General features: G+C 42.2%; 1 protein-coding gene across 5 annotated transcripts in view; it reads right to left on the bottom strand.

Annotated features, from left to right (window-relative positions):
• The window catches only part of CAST (calpastatin), a 116,610-nt gene that overhangs the window by 69,895 nt on the left and 27,346 nt on the right, over nucleotides 1–19,369 (bottom strand). For 2 of the 5 annotated variants that reach the window (XM_084627974.1, XM_084627975.1), the window contains exon 1: nucleotides 3,331–3,421. The exons of the other annotated variants lie outside the window; for them this stretch is intronic. The gene's annotated coding sequence lies outside the window, so the exon portion shown is untranslated. Of the gene's footprint in view, nucleotides 1–3,330; nucleotides 3,422–19,369 lie in introns of those variants that run through there. 5 annotated transcript variants of the gene reach the window in all.

The raw sequence follows: 19,369 nt of genomic DNA, 5'->3' as shown, positions 1-19,369 counted from the left end.
AGTTTATAATCTACTGAGTGTGGTCATCCTATTTGTATAAATGTATCACTCTTGTATCTGAAAGTAAAAATATGAAAAATAACTCTGAGGGCCTATTGTAATTATGCAAAGTGTGAGTCATTAATGGTGGTTGGGAATCTTGATGGCTCCCATCAGCCAGGACAATTGACTGTGGATGGCTCTGTTTGCAGGCAGGCCTTCCAGTGAGTCAGGCTGGGAGGAATGAAGGCTTGGAGTCTCACAGGAAATGTGACCATGTCACCTAGAGCTCACGAAAGCTTATGCTCTAATAAATTGGTTAGTCTCTAAGGTGCCACAAGTCCTCCTTTTCTTTTTGCGAATACAGACTAACACGGCTGTTACTCTGAAACCTATCTTAAACCTGGTGCTTTTCCATGGCGGTGGGGGAAATGGACACGAGACAAAGGATTCCCACCTTGTGCCAAAACCACATAAGGGGGTGGAACAGAACAAAGGGAGCGGCCATCATGAGAAATCCCCTAGCTACCACCTGAGCTGGAACAAGGGCTGTACCAGGGGAAGGACTGTGCCCAGGCTAGGAAGGCGTCCAGTCTGTGAAAGAAACTTACTGAAACATCTCTGAGGGTAAGATTTTATCTGTATTCAGTTTCATACTGTATTAGACATAGACTTGCATGTTCTATTTTATTTTACTTGGTAATTCACTTTGTTCTGTCTGCTGTTACTTGGATCCACTTAAGTCCTACTTTCTGTATGGAATAAAATCACTTTTTACTTATTAATTAACCCAGAGTATGTATTAATACCGGGGGGGGGGGGGGGCAGCTGAACATAGCTCTCTATCAGTGTTATAGAGAGTGAACAATTTATGAGTTTTGCTTGTATAAGCTTTATACAGGGTAAAACAGATTTATTTGGGGTGTGGACCCCATTGGGAGTTGGGCATCTGAGTGTTAAAGACAGGAACACTTCCTAAGTTGCTTTCAGTTAAGTCTGCAGCTTTGGAGCACATGGTTCAGACCCTGGGTCTCATAGAATCATAGAATATCAGGGTTGGAAGGGACCCCAGAAGGTCATCTAGTCCAACCCCCTGCTCGAAGCAGGACCAATTCCCAGTTAAATCATCCCAGCCAGGGCTTTGTCAAGCCTGACCTTAAAAACCTCTAAGGAAGGAGATTCTACCACCTCCTTAGGTAACGCATTCCAGTGTTTCACCACCTTCTTAGTCTGTGTTGGAGCAGACTGGCATGTCTGGCTCAACAAGACAGAGTGCTGGAGTCCCAAGCTGGCACGGAAAGCAGGGGCAGAAGTAGTCTTGGCACATCGGTTGGCATCTCCAAGGGGGTTTCTTTGATCCAACCCGTCACAGTGATGTTTTGTATCAACTGGCTACAGGACAACTGATACCACCTTAGATACACCTCAGTTTGCATATTACTGAAGAAAAGAGAAACCATCTACTTTAGGAATAAAGAAAACACTCTTCTGCCTGAAAATGTTTTAGCTGGGATATTTATGAGTAACCCCTAACACTGCTAGAGAAAAATATTTCTCTATATTTTTCAACTTATTTGTGCATTAGACAGCACCTTTGTGTAAAGTCATTTCACTCTTCTCCACATAGTCAGTTAAGCCCCAGTCCTGCAATTAACTTTGTGTGGGTGGACTGGTGAGCCCATGCTGAGCCCCACAGGATTGGGGAGGGGGTGCCCAGGCAGGAGTGAGGCATGTTACCCAGCTTCCTGTGTTATTTGTGTACGTCTTTAACACAGCAAGAGGAAAGAGAAAACCCATTTACACAAAGAGGAAAATGTGATCTCAAGACCATACAAATTGACATGGGGAGTAAGGGGCAGGTGTGGTACCTGAAGCTATTTTTACAACTTTGACTAGATTTCAAGTTGACAGTATCCTTTCATATGCAGAGCTACAGTACAAGCCAATATGATCTAATGGTGAAATTTAACCTGATACAGATGGCCAGCATATGCACTTAAGTCGCACAGCAGTGCAATAGGCCTTCAACTGGTCCTCTGCACAGGGATTAACTTCATCTTTAAAATATCAAATATCTATGTTATGGATAGATGGCATGAAATATTTCAGTTTAGAAAGCAAATCCTAATTTTATCTAGAAGAAAGGCTGAGAAGCCAGTAATTTTTATAACAAAGAAGTTTCCTCCCCTACCCACAAAAATATGATGAAAAAGTAGAGTTCTTAAGCAATAACACCGTAGAACAAAGCTGATTAAATTCACCCTCAAGCACCTCTGTGCTAGGTAAACTTGTTTTCACTCTTTCAAAGTAGATAAAGGAGAAGTGGGTATAACACAGCCACTGGAAAACCTCACATGGGGCAGGAGCCTGTTTTCTCAATTAATCCTTTTTATTTTGAGTTTTAAACCAAGTAAAAGAATTTATGGTAATGAATCAGTGGTTTTATTTACAATGAATATAATGAAAAATTCCTAAGAAATATTAGGTATAACCCATACAAATTCTACACAATAAATCTCATCTGTATTACTATGGAAACAATAATAAACAATTTAATGACTGTGCTTCTGTTTCTTCTGCATGTGTCAAGCATGGACTTATTCTGAATACTTGTGTGTTGTTATGGATATCAATACCTAAACATCCTTCAAACAAAAACATACTTTTGTACAGATCACCATGCCCTGACTATGCAATATTTGGTACATTTAACAACTACATTAAACTTTGCATTCATGCGTCAAAAAATATGGGCTTCTGACACAAAGGCACTTTAAGTTCCTAGCATGGGCGTAGTTTGGAGAGGGTAGGGAGAGGTGTGCCTCCCTAAACTGAAAGCCTCAGGCAGGCACAAAATTCCCCCTCTACCCCCCCGGCCCATTGGCCTGATTGGAGTTGCCTCCACCAAATAAAGAAGTCAAACTATGTCTGTGGTTACTAGGAACATAGAAGCTGAACCTAAAGCAACTTGGACGTTGATGAAATCCCCTGCCCTTCCCTGCCTCCTTTACGATTTAGCTTATGTCTCATAAACCGTATATTTTGCAACTCTGTCCCCAAAACAAATACTCAGAAACACATATAGAGTAAAAACAGCCTTGCTATCCGGAAAGTCTCTGTCCCCCTGTTAGCTCTGAGCACTGTGGACACAGTAGACAGTTTTAGAACTGAGTCACTGTGCACTCAGCCTGTTTGGGAATGCTCCAGCGCAGATAAAAGGAACATCTCATAAGCCTAAGAGGTCAGCAGCTCGTTCAGAGCACTGCTAGGAGAAAAGAAGAAACCAGATCATGTAATTAGCCTAAAGCAGAGAAAAGAAGATAGAAAAGCAAGTCAGAAAACAGTACTCACTTTGTACAGTTGGTTTATAGTCTAACTTCTAGTTAATTGTAGCACAAGATCCTTATGACAGAACTGTTTTTGTTTCAGCATACAGTCCTGCCCTTGGTTTCAGTTGTAATGAAGTCCTGGCCAACCCCCTTTTTCACTTGAGGATGACACAGCCAGTTCTAAACACGGCATAGGAGGCTCCTCCACCCACCAGACTCAGTTGCTCCACCTCTCTACTAGTTTGTTGTTGGGTGTGGGGTTTTTAGCGTGTAAAAGGCAGCTCTCTCTGTAAAGATTTCTCACAGCTAAAATAACTAATCCAAAGTGAAAAAAGAAAATACTGCCTGTAGAAATATGAATGTTTGTGTCTCATTGGTTTACCATAAACAATGACAGTAGGTAAAACTCATCCCTGATTTCTATGCAACTCTATTGAAGTCAGTCAAGTTGCATCAGGAATGATTTGAGCCCACTGTACTTTATACTTTAAAGGTACTTTAATACTAAGTACCCCTTTTTCTTTCTTAAATCAATGTCTGCATCTCTGCACAGCTCCTAGTCCTATCTACTGCTATGGTTTCTACAGCTCCTAGTCCTATCTACTGCTATGGTTTCCAGTGTTGACTGGAGGAATCCAATACAGTCCAATTCACCTTAATTAATAAATAGCAACTACTGTTATTGTGGACAGCTGAGGTGAGGAGGGAGGTACTTAGGAGGCAAGACTTTTAAATAATTCCAACTGAGAGACAGGAGGTGGTTAAATTAGAGCACAGGACAGGACTGAACTGAACTGAGTTGTCTTAATCAGGTAGAAGTGAAAGTAGGAAAAGAGAGAACTGGGGGCAGTAAGGGAGAGGAAAAGCTGAGAAGATGATGGGGCCATGTGTACTTTGGGCATATGGACTAGCAGTCAGCAGCAAATCAGAGACATAATGACTGTATAATAATTCTGAAACAAGCCATGCATCAGTTATGCAAAATTCCAAATCTGACTGGCTACTCCTGTTCCTCAGCCACACAGCAGTTATCTGAAATACTATTTGATTATAACCACACATTGTCACTGTATAATATCCCTGTGCTCTGATTTTGTTGTGACCATAAATGTAAGTATAATAAATCCATCTGCTGTATACCCATTTGGTAGTCTAAAAAGGTATTATCACAGAAAGATATCAGGATACAAGGATAAAAACAGTAACTTACTTTTTAATTTCGTATCAGTTTATAAAATCAAATTCTTGAAAGTTGTGTTTTTTGTTTATTTATTTGAAAGTAAAGAGTTTCAATGCTCCTTTCATATCAGCTTCTGGTTCATCACATGTCTGATAAACATGGAAACCACCACATCCACTCCACCCTCAAGGTGGAGATCAATCAGAGAGGAGAAACAAGGAGGCAGTAACTGGATGGCCTTCCCCTTTAGGCACGTCTAAACTGCAATTAGACACTCACAGCTGGCCTGGCACAGTTTTTTAATTGCAGTGTAGACATACCGTCAAAGGCCAGAGGCCTGGAGCTGGCCAGTCCCATACAATTAGGAATACATTGCATATGTGGCATGGGGTTTAATTAGTAGAACCAGCTGGGCACAGAGGAATTCATTCCCCTATAAGGGACAGCAGGAACCTAGAGAGAGTCAACCCACAGAGACTGCTAGGAGTGAGGAAACTCCAGCAGGAAACCTTAAGTTGTCAGGAAAAAGACTCCAGGTAGGAAAGGCCCAGAAGTACTGACTTGCTGGGGATTTAAGTACTTTCATTTTGAATATTGTATGCTAATAAATCTAGCTCCAGGGAAAAGAGTTGCTGAATTAGAAAAGAGTTTACTTTGGTAATTTAATCAAGAGAGCCCCAAAAAGTGGAGAAGCTGAGGCAGTGTGCCTTCAGACATAAAGAGGTACTGGGAAACGTTCAGCCCATTCACATGGGCAAAACTTCCAAAGATAAGCCAAAGACAGTGCTGTCCTTTGCAGTAAGGTACAGAGTTCATGTGTTAGCAACAATATTGTTTATGTAAACACTGCATAAAAATGCAGTGAGAACCTATTATTGTGCTCCACATAGTCCATAGCCCCTTCTTCCACAATGGAAGATGACCATCTCTGGTATTTGCAACCACATCTTATGTTTTTATGCAACAAGGATAGCTGCTACACGCAGGAAGGAGGTTTCCACTACTCTATTATTCCCACAGCTTTGATGTTTGTTAGTGTTGTGCTCCCTGAATAGTCTACTCTGCTGCTGGAAAGCTGTGTCCAGCTCTGATGTCCACAGTTCAACAAAGGGTGTTGGTACATTGGTGAAGATTCAAAGAAGAGCCACAAGAATGAGTAAAGGACTGGAAAACATGCCTTACAGGGATACGCTGAGGACACACAATCTATTTAGATTACCAAAGAGAAGGGAAAGGGGTTACTTGATTGAAGTATCTATCTAGGGAACTAACATTTGATAATGGGTTGTTCTATCTAGCAGAGAAAGGTATATCAAGATCCAGCGGTTGAAAGCTGAAATTAGACTAATTCAGAATAGAAATAAGGTGTAAATTTTTAACTGAGGGTCATTAACCATTGGATCAATTTACCAAGGATCATGGTGCATTCTCCATCATGGGCAATTTTTAAATCAAGGTTGAATTTTTTTTTTTTTTAAAGATATGGTCTAATTCAAACGGAATTATTTTGGAGAAGTTCTGTGCCCTGGGTCATACAGGAGGTAAAATTAGATGATCATAGTGGTCCCTTCTGGCCTTGGAATCTATAAAACAGTGCTCCAGGAGGCAATATGAAATTGACAGGTCCCTGTATTTCACAGCACCACTATCTGCTAAAGAATTTATCCCTTGCTACAGAACAGTGCTCTTTATTTGTATTTATATTTATTTATTGTATAAGCACTCTTTATTTGTAGTTATTTTAAACAGTACCAGATTTACCATGACGCTCCAGGGAGGAGGCGGAGAAGAGGCGGGAGCGGGGCTTTGGGGAAGGGGCTGGAATCTGGGCATACCACCTCCAGGCCCCTGCTGTGAGCATCACTGCACCCCTCTCTCGCACCTTCTGCCTGCCCTGACTCCTGAACCCACCCCTATCCTGAGCACAAAATAGGAGCTCCTGCCCCTTGCCCCCATTCCCACCTGCACCCCTAGCACCAAACAGAAGCTGCCCCAGGTAAGCACTCCACGACCCAGCACCCCAACGTGTTGTTTTTTTTATACACTATTTGGAAAGATCATTAAGTGGTCTGTCAAGCCCCTCCGTGATTTTAAAGTGGTCTGTAGAAAAATAAGTTTGACTACAAGAATAATCAAGGTACCTCACTTTTTCATTTATTTGCTATTACTTATAGGAGGAGGATGAAGGAAAAAAAGAACTTGTTCTTTTTCTTGGCTGAGTCCCAAGGAGGGGCCCCAAAAATGAAGCTGAGCACAGGGCCAAGGGGGCCCCACTAACTGTAAATCCACCACTGGCTGTCATGTCACCTGGGCTGGGGATACTGTGTCAGCTGATCCGCACAGTCTCCAACCTACCTGGGCAGTACAACAGACATGGCCCTGCCCACTAGCTCCTCTCCACTCCCCTGCCCACCCACCACTTGCTCTCTTCCCTCCCCCCCCCTTTAAGGCTTAGCTCTCTCACTTTTAAAAATGATTGCTTGCCCCTCCCCTTCCCCCAGGCTTTTCCGGCAGCCCTGTTGCCAGGTATTCAATTTTAGACTTGAAACTCCAGTAGAAAATGGGACTTGAGTGTCCGGTTAGCAGTGCTGACTGGAAACTAAAAGTCTGGTTATAGGAATAACCACATTTGCCTCCCTTCTTCCCACTCCCAACACCCACCCCAGAGGGCTGGAAGAGAACCTGTCTTCCTGCTGCTGTGGGAGGAGGGGCAGCTCACTGCAGAGAGAAACAAAGAGAATGGGCTAGACCAGGTAGGTACCCACTCTATGTGGGTGGGAGGGCGGCAGGATTCTGCTTACTCCCTCCCTTGCTCCAGGGACCAAGCCTAGCTCCTGTCCCACTGTGCTTTTTCCCCCAGCCCCCTTTACAATCATTCCCCAGAGGGGCCCACAAAAAGTTAATCAGGTCCTGATTTTAAATGTTTCTAGCCCTTATGGTTGCAAAGAAAGCCTTCAAATAAATTGGTTAGTCTCTAAGGTGCCACAAGTACTCCTTTTCTTTTTGTGAATACAGACTAACACGGCTGTTACTCTGAAACCTTCAAAATGAGAACTGAAGCAGTGATGTTCTCTTCAGTCTACAGACAGCTTGAATCAACAAGGTGAATATGAGAGGTGCTAATTGCCCCCATTCACATAATCTGGTGCATTAGGTCTGACATCTAAAGATAACAATTTACATTAGCATTGCTAACTTTTATTGCTAATAAAATTAGCAGTAACAGCTAAGTAATGTCAGGTTTCAGAGATCCAAGATCCATAAACCTGGAAATCCTGGGCGCCCCATCATCTCAGGCATTGGCACCCTGACAGCAGGATTGTCTGGCTATGTAGACTCCCTCCTCAGGCCCTACGCTACCAGCACTCCCAGCTACCTTCGAGACACCACTGACTTCCTGAGGAAACTACAATCCATCGGTGATCTTCCTGATAACACCATCCTGGCCACTATGGATGTAGAAGCCCTCTACACCAACATTCCACACAAAGATGGACTACAAGCCGTCAAGAACACTATCCCCGATAATGTCACGGCTAACCTGGTGGCTGAACTTTGTGACTTTGTCCTTACCCATAACTACTTCACATTTGGGGACAATGTATACCTTCAGATCAGCGGCACTGCTATGGGTACCCGCATGGCCCCACAGTATGCCAACATTTTTATGGCTGATTTAGAACAACGCTTCCTCAGCTCTCGTCCCCTAAAGCCCCTACTCTACTTGCGCTATATTGATGACATCTTCATCATCTGGACCCATGGAAAAGAAGCCCTTGAGGAATTCCACCATGATTTCAACAATTTCCATCCCACCACCAACCTCAGCCTGGTCCAGTCCACACAAGAGATCCACTTCCTGGACACTACAGTGCTAATAAACAATGGTCACATAAACACCACCCTATACCGGAAACCTACTGACCGCTATTCCTACCTGCATGCCTCCAGCTTTCACCCTGACCACACCACACGATCCATCGTCTACAGCCAAGCTCTGCGATACAACCGCATTTGCTCCAACCCCTCAGACAGAGACAAACACCTACAAGATCTCTGTCAAGCTTTCTTACAACTACAATACTCACCTGCAGAAGTAAAGAAACAGATTGATAGAGCCAGAAGAGTTCCCAGAAGTTACCTACTACAGGACAGGCCCAACAAAGAAAATAACAGAACGCCACTAGCCGTCACCTTCAGCCCCCAACTAAAACCCCTCCAACGCATTATTAAGGATCTACAACCTATCCTAAAGGATGACCCAACACTCTCACAAATCTTGGGAGACAGGCCAGTCCTTGCCTACAGACAGCCCCGCAACCTGAAGCAAATACTCACCAACAACCACATACCACACAACAGAACCACTAACCCAGGAACTTATCCTTGCAACAAAGCCCGTTGCCAATTGTGCCCACATATCTATTCAGGGGACACCATCACAGGGCCTAATAACATCAGCCACACTATCAGAGGCTCGTTCACCTGCACATCCACCAATGTGATATATGCCATCATGTGCCAGCAATGCCCCTCTGCCATGTACATTGGTCAAACTGGACAGTCTCTACGTAAAAGAATAAATGGACACAAATCAGATGTCAAGAATTATAACATTCATAAACCAGTCGGAGAACACTTCAATCTCTCTGGTCACGCGATCACAGACATGAAGGTCGCTATCTTAAAACAAAAAAACTTCAAATCCAGATTCCAGCGAGAAACTGCTGAATTGGAATTCATTTGCAAATTGGATACTATTAATTTAGGCTTAAATAGAGACTTGGAGTGGCTAAGTCATTATGCAAGGTAGCCTGTTTCCTCTTGTTTTTTCCTACCCCCCCCCCCCCCAGATGTTCTGGTTTAACTTGGATTTTAACTTGAAGAGTGGTCAGTTTGGATGAGCTATTACCAGCAGGAGAGTGAGTTTGTGTGTGTATGGGGGTGGGGGGGATGTGAGAACCTGGATTTGTGCAGGAAATGGCCCAACTTGATTATCATGCACATTGTGTAGAGAGTTGTCACTTTGGATGGGCTATCACCAGCAGGAGAGTGAATTTGTGTGGGGGGGTGGAGGGTGAGAAAACCTGGATTTGTCCTGGAAATCACTTTAGATAAGCTATTACCAGCAGGACAGTGGGGTGGGAATAGGTATTGTTTCATATTCTCTGTGTATATATAAAGCCTGCTGCAGTTTCCACGATATGCATCTGAGGAAGTGAGCTGTAGCTCACGAAAGCTTATGCTCTAATAAATTGGTTAGTCTCTAAGGTGCCACAAGTCCTCCTTTTCTTTTAGCTAAGTAATGTATTAACACTGCAATTCCAATCCACTTCACACAATTATTCAGAGTCCAAGAGCCCAAGTTATTTTCTATCCAGTTATTTCTTCTTTCCTGACAGCTTTTGCCTATACAAAAATGTATTGAAAATTATTACCTCAAAATGTAATAGCCAAGTGAAATAGTGAATTTAATATTAAAAAACAAACCAAGGGACACTATGCTGATTGTATGTATTATTTTTAGGAACCCCCCTTTTTTTTAAAAAATGTATTTGAACCTGCCACAGAACTTCCAGTCTGCTACACAAAAACTAAGGAGCCTGCCAAATTATTTTGGTTCAGCTGACCACAGCAACTGCTAACAAAATTCTAAATAACGCTGTCCAGAATCTTCTCAATTTCACAGGTAGATGCTCAGAAAGTTAGCAGCAGCAACATCGAAGCTTGCATTTGGACTCAAGAAAACGCTGGGCTTGCTCATTAGGAAGGTTACAGTACTGCCAACCCTAACTGCTCAAAAATCTTAAGTCAGACCCCCTGTCATAAATATAAAGGGAAGGGTAAACCCCTTTGAAATCCCTCCTGGCCAGGGGAAAGCTCCTCTCACCTGTAAAGGGTTAAGAAGCTAAAGCTAACCTCGCTGGCACCTGACCAAAATGACCAATGAGGAGACAAGATACTTTCAAAACCTGGGAGGAGGGAGAGAAACAAAGGGTCTGTGTGTCTGTCTATAGTCTGTCTATATGCTGGTTTCTGCCGGGGATAGACCAGGAATGGAGTCTTAAAACTTTTAGTAAGTAATCTAGCTAGGTATGTGTTAGATTATGATTTCTTTAAATGGCTGAGAAAAGAATTGTGCTGAATAGAATAACTATTTCTGTCTATCTTTTTTGTAACTTAAGGTTTTGCCTAGAGGGGTTCTCTGTTTTTGAATCTAATTACCCTGTAAGATATCTACCATCCTGATTTTACAGGGGGGATTTCTTCATTTCTATTTACTTCTATTTTTATTAAAAGTCGTCTTGTAAGAAACTGAATGCTTTTTCATTGTTCTCAGATCCAAGGGTTTGGGTCTGTGGTCACCTATGCAAATTGGTGAGGCTTTTTATCCAACATTTCCCAGGAAAGGGGGGGGTGCAAGTGTTGGGAGGATTGTTCATTGTTCTTAAGATCCAAGGGTCTGGGTCTGTAGTCACCTAGGCAAATTGGTGAGGCTTTTTACCAAACCTTGTCCAGGAAGTGGGGTGCAAGGTTTTGGGAAGTATTTTGGGGGGAAGGACGCGTCCAAACAGCTCTTCCCCAGTAACCAGTATTAGTTTGGTGGTAGCAGCCAGCCCAAGGACAACGGGTGGAATATTTTGTACCTTGGGGAAGTTTTGACCTAAGCTGGTAAAGATAAGCTTAGGAGGTTTTTCATGCAGGTCCCCACATCTGTACCCTAGAGTTCAGAGTGGGGGAGGAACCTTGACACCCCCATGACACAGGCTTTATTTAAAAAACAAACTAATAATTGAGGGAGTAGGGTTATTTGCCTTCTGGTTTTTATTAGTGTTTGGTATACAATTTGATTGTATTTTCAGCCTTTTCTCCTCAACCATGAGGGGTAGAAGATTCTCCTCTATTCACATGAATTCAGGAGCTGGGGTTTTAGGGAAAATTATGCTAACACTAATAATTGCAGAAGTTGGTAGCAATGAGGTTTTCTTCACAATCAAGAGTCTGTGTTTCTATGCAGTGATAGAAACTTAATTTTGGTAAAAGAAAGCTCAACTCATGCAGAAACTGGTGGTTTAGGCCTTACACCGTTCACCAAGGAGTATTTCTTACCCACCACTGACGAATACATTTTTTTCAAAGCTTGCTTAAGGGGGTTTAAAAGCACTTCTATAAAATACAGAATAGCTTACATAGCACAGAAATATATATGACCTCTTTGTTGTGTTGTAGTAATATAAAATATGCCCTGCTCTCCTGCCATTGTTTGTTTTTACTCAGTACAATTTTAAAAGGTGTGTGTATAGTTGGAAGACTATGGTGTTCTTTTCTTCCTTGCAAAACCCATATTTATAAATTTATTACATATCCCAGCAACCACTTGTTGTTAGTCTAATTATTGAAATACAAAATATAAATTATATGGATTAAGAGGAAAAGCTCTAAAATATTATGGAAAAATCATTTTAATACAATGTGTTTTATTAAGATTACTCAAATTAAAAGTTTGAGGTAAAAGTTCTTGAAATTTAGCTACACAGACACACACATTCAGAAGGGTAATGTAAAAAATCATCCCCATCTATTGTTTAAAATCCTCACCTACTTTTATTAACTGTATGCAGGTGAGAATTAATTTGTACTTGACATTTTCTTTACTATTAATCAAAACATTGACAATCATATGTTTTATTTTTAGCAAAAGGAAATTGTTTACTGGTGTAAGCTCCAGGTTTGAACTAGAAACCTTCATCTCTTCCTGTAGATAGTTTGGGTACTTTAAGGTTTTCATAGAAGGACCTATACATAGTAACATTTAATTGTTTGCTCTTCGTGAATATTGAGAAGGGTTTGTGATCCACATTCTTTCCTGCCACTTTTGTATGGCTGGCTACCAACTTGTAAACTGTAGGTGACTGCATTTTAGCAGTGTACAAATATATATATTTTGGAAGTGCTACAGGATGTGATTGTAATAGAGTGGCAGTTTCTAGGACCCTGCATAAAAATGCAAGGTTCCTCTGCTGAGCCACACTGAGTTTATGTACTAGAATTTTACATGATGATACTGATTCTTGTTGGCAGCTGGGTCTTTTTAGCTCCGGCCACTATATAAAAGGGGTTGGAGTGTCCCTCTGGGGCAGAGAGAAAACTAGGACCTGGGACAAAGGAGGTTCTTCCGGAGAGTTCTAGAAACCATCTAGGGGAGAAGCCGAAGGCTAAGGTTTAAAGCTTTCTTACTGTTATCCGAGGTACCACTAAGTAAAGTCCTAAAAAGGTAGTAAGATTTGCATACAGGGTGTGTGCATGCATATACTTTCTTGGGAACAGAGTGGGAGTGCAACTTACACTATATCCAAATGTTTCTAAAAGGCATAGAATTCTTTTCTAAACACATAATACAGTATAAAACCTATAGTGGATTTCTGCTTAAAGTTTATTTGGTATAAGAAAATAAGATTACTTAGAGCAGGTACCCTACGAAAATTCCTGCATTTCATCTGATTATTATGAACATTTGGTTTACTCTGGATCAAAATAATCCAAATTTGTTTAATTTTGCTACAAACTAATTACTTTCAAAACTGTTACCTAGTCTGCTGCCCTTGTACAAAATCAAGTAAAGTTCTACTAACTGAAAGAATTATAGAGGGGTAAGTAGCATCTCAGGGCAGCATTTGTCTCCTGAATAACTTTTTGTTGAAAAGTGTTACTCTGCCAAAATTGTGTTGTTGTAAATTGCATTCGTCACATCCTTTAAACTTGAATTAAATTAGGAAAAAAGTGAGGGGAAAAGAGTTTAGATTTCTCATTTTACTACTGGAAGCAGCTTTTAAGAACGAGGTGTAAACTTGGGTTCAAATTTTAATAATTTGGGTTCAAAAGCAGGAGCCTAAAGTTAGGGTCTTAAAATATATTTAAGCAGGTGCTTGTTTTTTTTTTTTTCAGAAGTCCTAAGTACCCCATAGTTCCAACTGACCTCAAAGGGAGCAAATGAGTACCCAGTACTTCTAGGTATCTGCCTGATTTTGCAAATTAAGATTTTTAATCTGTTTTTAGGCTCCTCTGTTTGAATAGCTTAGCCCCAATCAATCATTTTACTTTCCTACATCATCACTTTTACTTTGGGGGACTCTCTAAGCATCATCCTTCTCCCATCCCCTACATATCAAGAATGTCATGACCGCTGGAGAGTGTGGGGTGGAGGCAGTCACCAGGGGAAAAAAAAAATCTTGGAGTATCCCTCAAACTGTAAGTGGCTCTTCTGGGAAACAAGCTCCATTCAAGACATCAGTCCAAAAAGCAACAAAAGGGGGCAAAGATTAACTCAGGGATCGGCAACCTTTGGCACGCGGCCCATCAGGGAAATCCGCTGGCGGGCTGGGAGGGTTTGTTTACCTGCAGCGTCCGCAGGTTCGGCCAACAGCAGCTCCCACTGGCCGTGGTTTGCCGTTCCAGGCCAATGGGGGCTGGGGGAAGCGGTGGCCAGCACATCCCTCGGCCTGGAACAGTGAACTGCGGCCAGTGGGAGCTGCGATCATCCAAACCTGCGGATGCTGCAGGTAAACAAACCGTCCCGCCAGCAGATTTCCCTAACAGGCCATGTCCCAAAGGTTGCCAATTTCTGGATTAACTGTATCCTACATAAAATGACAATGGGGGGCTCAAAGGAGGGAGAGAGAGAGACACATACCCCTCATCCTTAACAGTGATGGGAGTCCCTCCTTGGTGAATAGAATAGGTGTAAAAGGACCCCTCTGTATTCTTTTAATCCAAGCTAGAAGTCTTCATTGTCCCTGATGTAGCTACTCCAATACCTACTCAAAGGGCTGGAGTGACTTCCACAGGCTGCTTGAAGTGAGATAGAGAAAACGGTCTTAAGAATGTGAAGTAGTAAAGCATAGCTAGAGAAAGTTAATTTGCATGAGCTTTCCTTCTCCTGAGTTCTTCCACCACTTGCTGTTATACAGCTTTTATGACATAACTAGGGCCCTACCAACTACACAGCTGTGAAAAACTCACAAGACAGTGAAATATGGTCTGTTGTAAGAGGTAAAAGCACACTATGCAGATTTCATGGAGATCAGAGTTTCTCAGATTGGGGGTCCTGACCCAAAAGGGAGTTGCAGGGGAAGCACAAAGGTTATTTTAGGGGAGGTTGCAGTATTGCCACCTTTACTTCTGTGCTGCCTTCAGAGCTGGGCTGCTGGAGAGCAGCAGCTATTACAGTGCCCCACCAGCAGTAGTACTGAAGTAAAGGTGGCAATACCATACCAGGCCATCCTTACTTCTGCGCTGCTGCGGGTGGCGGCTCTGCCTTCAGAGCTGGGCTCCTGGCCAGCAGCCACCGCCCTTAACAAAAAGGTTGTCCTTTTGTGGAGAGGTCAGTCAGGCAACAGCCTCCTTATCCATTAGGATGCAAATGGCCATTAAAAACAGTATGCTAGATAGTGTGCTGGATTGAATAGGGTTTCACATGACTGACATGCTAAAAATATCTGAGTTTCTGCCATTTTAAAAACGGGAAGAATATAATTGTAATAGTTAGTTTTACTACATCTAGCAGAATTGAAGATCTTGCTCTGCATAAATAAAGGCTAAGGATAGTTTGATTCTCCAGTACAGTTTCAGGTTTTAATAACTACTAATAAGCTTGTTCCATGAAAGAAGCATAGACAGATTCTTTAAACAATGTGCAGTAGCCATCAATGGAAGTTAACTCGTGTCCAGTGCAAATTAAGAGTACTAGTGCCAAATTAATCACATACAAAATTGGTGAAACTCTGTTCTACACAAACACAATTACTACATCTGACAAAATTTAACAATCCTAGAAAGTTCGTTGGATTGAACTGTCTCTCAACAAAACAGTTGTTACATTTTATTCTGAATAATCACTGAGCTTGAAATTCTGGTTTCTCACTGGATAGTGGACTGGCACATTTATACCTCTAAAGAGAACACAACATCCATGGTACTATGTAGCCCAACTTTTTACTTAACATATAGAAGAGGAAATTACTTTAGTTTTTCCTTATACTTTGTATAGTTTCTAATGGCGATAATGACCTCCTAATGCACGGCTGAGTTATAGGCCCAAGGCAAACTTGTTCAGCCACTCATTAGTTGTCAGGAAATGCTCTCCATAATGGTAACTGCAAATTGAATAGACTATTGAGAGATTTAAATGATCAAAATGGGTGCTGTAGAGAGCATTAGTTCTCTGGTTTCAGAGTAGAAGCCGTGTTAGTCTGTATCTGTAAAAAGAAAAGGAGGACTTGTAGCACCTTAGAGACTAACACATTTATTAGAGCATAAGCTTTCGTGAGCTACAGCTCATTTAGTCTCTAAGGTGCCACAAGTACTCCTTTTCTTTTTTCATTAGTTCTGTACCTGAAGCACCAATACCCTACAACCTTGTCCCAGAAACAACAAAAAGCATTTATATAAAAATGCAAGCAACATGTGCAACAAAGAAAATCTATTTGTAATGGAAATATTAAAATCTTTGTTTAGAGTGCAGTCTTCTGCAAATTGCACAACAAAGTGAATTTGCCCAAAACTCTGGGCACCTTTAACATACATTTAGAAAACATAGGAACAAAATAAAATTGGGCAAAGCAGCAACACTTTATAGCCAAATGCAACTTTCATAAGGACAGGAAAAAAGCAGAAGAGATGGATAAACACCATTTGCTATCCCAATAAGCTATAGTATGGCAATGAAGAACAGGGTGATGAATTTCTTTGAGTTAAGATACAAAGGATGAAAAACAAAAAAGGAAGCGAGAACATGTACTGGCTGCAGACTAATAAGACTGGAGAGCAAAATATTCCTGAACCAACGCTTGGGATGTTCTACGTCATAGGATACATAATCTTTGGGGATTTTTAACTACCCAGATATCAGTTGGACATAAAGCACAGGCAAACAGACATCTCAACCAGAAGAAAAGATATCTGAATCTACTGTTTATCAATAAGGCTACAGTTAGGTCATGGAATCCGTGACATTCATTGACCTCCATGACATTTTCTGCCTTGGCTGGGCAGCTGTGGGGAGTCCCCGTTGCCTGTGCAGGGGGTCGCCCTGTGGCCCACCATGGCTCAACAGCTGTAGGGAGTCACCAGTGCCTGCTGCGGCTGGGAGCTGGCGGACCCTGCAGTCCCCTGCCCGCAGCTGCCCGGTGAGGGTGGGGAACCCTGTAGCAGCCCAGCCTCTTGGGCAGGGGGACCCCAGAGCTCCCATGCACTGCAGCAGTGTGGGACCCGGGAGCCACAGCAGCAGGGTGCTGAACCCACCTACCCCTTTTGTCAGAGATATTTTTTGTGAAGGTCAGGGGCTTCTGTGAATTTTTGTTTAGTACCTGTGACTTTTACTAAAAATATCTAACAAAAACTTAGCCTTATTTATCAACCAAAGTGAATTGACTGCAAACACTGGAATAAAAGCATTAAATTACTTTATTTCACTCTGCTAAGGAATGAGTTCACAAATGTAGCAAAACTTGGGTAGAAAATTTTAGAAAAACACATTTGGCGGGTATTCAGAAATCTATTGGGGAAGGTGCATTGAAAGGAATTATTAACATTCACCATTGTAAAGTAAGCCTGTGGAATCAAAAGAGATTCATTAACTCAGGCACCACACAGTTCCTCTGACTGGAAGGAACAGAGAGGTGTCATATGGTTGAATTAAAAATAACTGGTAGAAGTTAATAAAACCTATATTGTAAATGGAAAAGATGAAAGGACACCAAACAAAATACATAAAGTCATTTAAGGACTCCAGGGAGAGGAAAAGGCAGGAAAATAGAATGAGTTATTGTTAGCCAAAGGAGTCAAAAAGAGGAGAGGGGAGGGGAAAGAAGGATATCTATACCTGTACTACAATATGAGAGAGAGAGAAAGAAAGAAGGCCCATTAATAACGTCCAAGTAATCTAGCTTTAACAGAGGAAGGCACTGAAGTTAATGGCTCAAAGTTTGCTGACTTAATGAACTGGAACAATAAATACAGAAGGGAAATCTGACCTATTAGGAAGTAATGAAAGTTTATTTTTAAAATAGTTATTGAGGAAAAGCAGGTAAGATGTGAAAATGTGAATATATAGAATTCAATCAGGTTAAGTTGCATGGAAACACAATCAGGCTAGCTAGCAGTAAGAAAGGTTACCCGTGAACACACAACAAATGTTGAAGATGTGCTGGGAGTATGGAAGAAGCATTTTGACAAAGCGCTGAACCCTGTAGTTCATCCAGATGCAAGCATTTTAGACAAGCTAGATCAGAGGTGAGCAAACTACGGCCCCCAGGACCATCCTGCCTGGCCCTTGAGCTCCCGGACGGGGAGGCTAGCCTCCTCCCCCGCTGCCTAACCGCCAGTGCTCTGGGAGGCAGGGTTGCGAGCTCTTGCCGGGCAGCACGGCAGCATGGCTGGCTCCAGCTGGGCAGCGCGGCTGCCAGTCCTGGTGCTCTGAGCAGCATGGTAAGGGGGTGGGGAGTAGTCAGGGGGCAGTAAGTGGGAGGGGGCAGATAGGGGGCAGGGGCCAGGCTGTTTGGGGAGGCACAGCCTTCCTTACCCGGCCCTCCATACAGTTTCAGAACCCCAATGTGGCCCTCAGGCCAAAAAGTTTGCCAACCCCTGTGCTGGATAAACAGGGCAACTTGCAAGGCAGAATGGATATCAGCACTGAGCTGCCATCAGAGGAAACAGAAAGAGCAGTGAAGCAGTTAAAAAACGGGACAGCTGCAGGAATAGACAATATAACAGGTGCGCTGCTAAAAGCCAGTGGGACGAGGGCTATCAAAGCATTAGGAAGAATACATTAAAAGGTGTGGGAGCAAAAGGAGTTACTAGACAACTCGCTAAAGGCAATGGTTGTACCAGTCCTGAAGAAAGGAGATTCTACAGATCAGAATAATTAGACAGAGATAAGCTTACTATCAGGGAAAAATCATGATGAAAATAATTGTAACACAATTAAGGCCAACTCTAGAGGAAGGCAATGAACAGTGATGCTTCTGACTAGGCCGAAGTTGCACGGGTCAGACATTCACATGGCAATTACCATCCTGTACACTTGATTTCTATCCTTAGTAAAAGGATTGAAAAATACTGAGACCCCTCTTCCCTCCCCAAAATCACTAACCATTAAGAGTTTAAGAGAAACAAAAGTAATAAGCAGCAAGATTGGCTTTATGGATAAAAATACAAAATTAGATAAAGTACCAAAAGTGGTAGGTACATTTGGATATCAGTAAAGCATGTGATATAGTAGCCCATGTAATTCGACTATAAAATTAGTTTCTCTACAAGCTGTTTGAGCACTAACCTATGAATTGAATACTGGCTGATAAACAAAGTTCCTAGGGCTAGTCTACACTAGAAGTGCTACATCGATGCAGCTGCACCGTGTAATGTGTCTGGAGAAGATGCTCTATGCTGACAGGAGACAGCTCTCCCATCAGCGTAATATATCCACCTCCGCGAGATGCAGTAGATATGTCAATGAGACAAGCTCTCCTGCCGACATAGCGATATCCACACTGGTGCTTAGGTTGGTGTAACTTATGTCACACAGGTGGGTGGCTTACTCACACCCCTGAGTGACGTAAGTTATACCGAAGTAAAGGGTAGCATAGACCTGGTAATAGATAATCAATATGGCCAGTTTGTGAGGAGGGGGAGAAATGTCTTGTGTGGTACCACAGGTATCACGTTAGATTCATGTTATATGGTGTCTAAAAAATAAATTAGTGTGAACAATGGAGCTTTCAGCTCATGCCCACAGCATCCACATGGGAGAGTTACAGCACAGCACTTTGATACTCACTGACATTTGCAAACTGCATAGCAGTGTCGACACGCCCTTAGAAATGAG

Source organism: Lepidochelys olivacea, assembly GCF_965140295.1.
Source record: "Lepidochelys olivacea isolate rLepOli2 genome assembly, chromosome: 5".
Lineage (NCBI taxonomy): Eukaryota > Metazoa > Chordata > Testudines > Cheloniidae > Lepidochelys > Lepidochelys olivacea.
Note: the sequence above shows the minus strand (reverse complement) of the source record. Positions and strands in the feature narration are given on the sequence as shown.